The 5,000-nt window shown below is 37.4% G+C and overlaps 1 protein-coding gene across 1 annotated transcript in view; it reads left to right on the forward strand.

The window, feature by feature from the left end:
- The first annotated feature begins 4,292 nt into the window (after positions 1–4,292).
- pthlha (parathyroid hormone-like hormone a) overlaps positions 4,293–5,000 on the forward strand; it is a 12,541-nt gene continuing 11,833 nt past the window's right edge. The window contains exon 1 of the mRNA XM_084408287.1: positions 4,293–4,480. The gene's annotated coding sequence lies outside the window, so the exon portion shown is untranslated. The remainder of the gene's footprint in view (positions 4,481–5,000) is intronic.

Consider the following 5,000-nt stretch of genomic DNA (forward strand, 5'->3'; position numbering starts at 1 on the left):
ACTGAAGGAAGCCTGTAAAACATATACATCACTCTTTATCATCAGTGCTCTTCCCTTTTAACCGTCGGGACGGGGAAGAGTGTGTGCTATTTACACACACTGCAAAACAATCATGTTTTTGTCTTGTTTTCCATTACAAGTATCTATACTCTTAAATTAAAGAGGCTTTTGGAAAGTCCAGGCTCTACTAGAACAGGTTTTCCTGCTTGAATGTTGATTATTCTCCTCATATTCTCCATTGTTGCGGCTCCTCTCTTCCCAGTCTGTCAGTAACGCTCTGTTTACTTCCTGTCTCTATGAAGCCCCTCCTTCTGAAAAACACACTGTGCTCTGATTGGTCAGCTGGAGCAGTGTGTTGTGATTGGTCGAGCGCTTTGGGAAATGTCCCGCCCCTTTCCATAACCGCCAGTTTCAACACACTACTGACTAACTCAACCAGGCCCCGCCCCTTTATTCTGCGCATGAATTATTTAAATGAGGAATATTGTGACGTGTTTGTAGTCGGAATATTTGTTCTTGTTTTAAGGATAAACTCAATACGTTTTGATACAAGGGCAATTTGCTTTCTCAAGTAAATGTATCTTGATTTAAGAGTGTGTGTGAATCCGGCACAGGAGAGACGGACACACACCACAACAGACAGTAATTGAGGTGTTTTGTGAATAGGATCTGTCTGTTGTTCCTTCAAAGAGAAAACCGGAGCGCCTCGAGCTAAATGACGTGAGAAGTTCTGTCAAAATCTGTGGCGTTTGCCAGCGTTAGTAAACACAAACACATTCGTATGCAGAAACATCTGAAGCCAATCAAAACTTAAGAAATACCTACACAACAGTTAGTGGTTTGAAGCCAGCGTGAATTTATTGTTGTAATCTGAAGTATTAAAATAAACAATCTAGGGAATTATTAATTATATCTTCTAACAAAAAGGCGGAGCAAGTTATTATATTTTGAGAATGATTATGACAGCAAACATTTGCTTATATAATGTAGACTGATGAATCATTCTCAATAAGACCAGGAACATGCATTAAGAAAGTAAATGGAGTCTGTTTTGACTTAAAACACAAGCGAGAATCAGACACATCCAGGCGAAGATGATGCTCACTACAACACACTCATTTTGTTCTTTTGTGAACAGATCGACCTGTAAATTATTCCACAGATCTTCAAGAGAAAATCCAAAATTGTACGTATGCCTGTTTAGCTTTTTACTTCTGCCGATTGTATTTAGGCCTTAATTTGTGTTTGTGAAGATGAACAAAACGTGTAAGAATCATAAACTGCTGTTAGTCACAGAGAAATTGATAATTCAGCAATAATCCAAAAATCCAAATGGGAAAATCCCATTTCTTCACTGTAAAAAATTTGTAACACTCCCAAATCAAAAATTTCAATTGACCGATAACATCTAAATTTTTCAATTGGCCCAAGTGAAAATCTGTACATTTAATTTTAGAATTTACAGAATTTCACTTGGGCCAATTGAAAAATTTAGATGTTATCGGTCAATTGAAATTTTTGATTTGGGAGTGTTACAAATTTTTTACAGTGTTCCCAGTTTTTGTCGAGGGAACCACTTCGAAATTTCACATATATACAATATATTATATTTATATCATTATGATATTATTATTTTTTTAAGTTTACGAAATTCCGCCATCACTGCAGCACTCGATTTCTTACAATATTTGATTTTAAATAAACACCTATTTCTGATTCATCAGTGAGGGATGAAAGTGAGGATGGGAGAGTTGTGTCTGATTTAATTAGTGAGATCCTGAAGAATTGGATCGGCTCCGGAAACGAGGGAGACGGGGTGAGGAAAGGCCAAACGCATCAGCTGGGAGGAATTCCTCGAATTCTCTGCACACGTCTGTGCGTGGGACGAACACTAATGTAAAAGACAGCTGTGAAAATCAATTAATCTTGTTGAACGAGAAGCCGTAATGAGTCACGCTTCTGGGAAAGAGGAAGTTGCGCATGTGACAAACCAATGGACCTTTGAATTAAGAATTAACACTTGTCCGGAGACCAAAATTAATTTAGAGTGATATTAATACATACAGATCTCGTTTAACCATTAAAGTAATTGGTTAATCATTTACTCACCCTTTCATTGCAAACCCATATGATTTTTCGTTTTTTTTCGAAACTTTTTTGCGAAACATGTAGTTACCATAGTAATAACAGTAAATTATGCATAATTACATGCAACTAACCCTAAACCAAACCCTAATCACACCCTAACCCTATAGTAAGTACATGTAGTTAATTAATATCACTCAGTACTGAAATAGATAATTACACTGTAACACTTTATTTTAAGCTGTCTCTGTTACAAAGTAATTATACATTTTGGTAATGAATAATATTAAGTAATTACATGTGCTTACTATTGTGCTTACTATTAGGGTTAGGGTGTGATTAGGGTTTGGTTGAGGGTTAGTTGCATGCAATTATGCATAATTTACTGTTATTACTATGGTAAGTACATGTAACATATGTAACAAGGACACTGTAAAAAAGTGTTACCAAATAAAGTGTAACCGAAAAATCATATGGGTTTGCAATGAAAGGGTGAGTAAATGATTAACCAATTACTTTAATGGTTAAACGAGATCTATATGTATTATTATCACTCTAAATTAATTGTGGCACTATTTTGGTCTCCGGACACTGGCAGTTTTTAAGTGTTAATAAACTAAAACTAGACAGTTTTAACAGTAACCAGATTGGAAAATTCAGTCGAGACGATGATCTCTGGAGTATATATCCACCGTCACACATAGAAATATAATGAAAAATAGAAAGTTCGATGCAAAATAAACCCCCGTACGGCTCCAGAAATGTGCTGAGTGACGCGCGCTCACGGCTGGCCAGAGCTAAAGATCAGGCGGTGCGGAAAAGGTCTTTGCTTACGCGTGTCTGAAATCTGGCACCGAAAGGCCAACAATAGCCTTCAGTCACACACACACACACACACACACACCTGCACAAGCCGACAAACTACATCACCTGAGGAGCTTTAGCGCACAGATGACTACCTACTAACCCCAAATGTCAGCTGACTTACCTTTCACAGGTAAAAGCACAAAGGAGTCCAGCAGCTTGAAGACCTCGCTCTTCAGGAGACGTGTTGTTTACTGACCGGTTATAACAGTAGCTAATGTGAAGGTTAAAGAAAGTTGACTGCTTTTATTAGCATTATGAAATAGAGCTGTGTAGGCATTGCATTCATTTCATTTTATATCTTTTTTTATAATGCAATTCAATGCAATAACTAAATTTCATATCAGACTGCGTCTTAAGGCCCGTTCACACCAAGGATGATAACTATAATGATAAAGATGTCATTTTTAGAAGAAAAATCCAGCTTTTAATGTTGTTTATGTGTCTATGTGGTGTTTTTAATATGCTTTAAGACAAACCATGTGTAAGTTCATAAGTCGACACCATTGCTGAGTATTTCCTCCTTAAAACTGCAGTGAACCAAAGACAGTCTCAAACACACGCTTTGAAATCGCTGGTGTTTCTGACGTCACAAACTACCTTGTAACCAATCAGATCAACGTGTGATCGTCAACCAGTGGATCTCTGAGCTGAGTGAGTGAGTGAGTGGAGGCGGGGCTCATTTGCATATTCATAGAACCGCGAATACTTAATGAGGCAAGGGTGTCGTGTTACATTCAAGATATTTTAAGACATGAATAATGTTTTTTCAAAGAAAAAAAAACGTTAAATATGTCATTTTGGTGATCAAAGATGATAAAATGATTGACTACAGGGAGACTTTGGTTCACAGCAGTTTAAAGGAGAAAATACTGTTGACTTAGCAATAGTGTTGACTTATGAATTTGCACATGTTTTGTCTTAAAGCATATTAAAAACACCACATAGACATAAAAACAACATTAAAAGCTTGATTTTCACCTCAGGGGGACTGTAAAATGTTCTTCACACTCCTCAAAAAGTTTCTTTTTAAAACTGTTCATTGGAAGGTCCCAAATGTTTCCTCTGTGGCGTTTCTGAGTGTATATAAGAAGAAGAAAAAAAACTCCTGAAAGAGTTCTGCCGCTCTTTGGCCACATCTGTCTCTCATGTAAACAGAGAGGAGTTGATTCTTGAGTCTTTGTTAGGACTCCCAGTCGTCACCTCCCATTCTCTCTCTCTCTCTCTCTCTCTCTCTGAGACAGTTTAGAAACTTTCCCATCACAGTATTGGTGGGTTGATCTGACTCCTCTATAACAGAAGTGAGTCAGTCAGTGCCGGACAGACCACCTGGAACACACACACACACACCAATCTCCTCTGGATTCTCGTGGTCGAGATCATCTCAGAGAAACCAAAGGACGTAATGCTGAAGGACTCGTTCACCTGGACTCATTGATTTGTTTGTTTGTGTTTGATCGCAGCCTGGAAACTTTGAGGAGACTCGCGCTCTGTCTCGCAGGACAGAAGAGACCGAGACACAGACATCATTGTGAGTACGTTTCTCTCCTGTTGCTCATCATGGGGCTTTTGGGGTTTTTGTTGTGGACTCACTGGCATTCCAACATGTTGAACTGGTTTAAGTTAAAGCCGCCGTGTCTCTCTGAACTCGTCTTCAGTGTGTGAAGAGAAGTGCACTCTTATAAATAAAGGGTCATCAATGTTCCCATGAAGAACATCTTCAACTAATATCTCAACATTCTTAAATCAAGACACGCTAACTTGAGAAGCAAAATGACTTGTCTTGATTTCTGGAAAATTGATCAAAATTAAGTAAGTAAAAAAAAAAAAATTCTTAATAACCTTAATTCAAGTGGAAAACAAGATCATTTTCATGCATGAACTCACTTACGGTAATTTTGATAAAATGTTGCTTCTGAAGTATAATTTATTTTATTTTATTTTAAGAATGTTTAGATATTCGTACTGGAAAACAAGGCAAACAATGCTGAGTAAGTTTATGCTTTAAACTATACAAAAAAAAAAGAAATCTCCCAGTGAGGGTCAAAAAA

The sequence above is a fragment of the Rutilus rutilus genome (assembly GCF_951802725.1).
Source record: "Rutilus rutilus genome assembly, chromosome: 4".
Lineage (NCBI taxonomy): Eukaryota > Metazoa > Chordata > Actinopteri > Cypriniformes > Leuciscidae > Rutilus > Rutilus rutilus.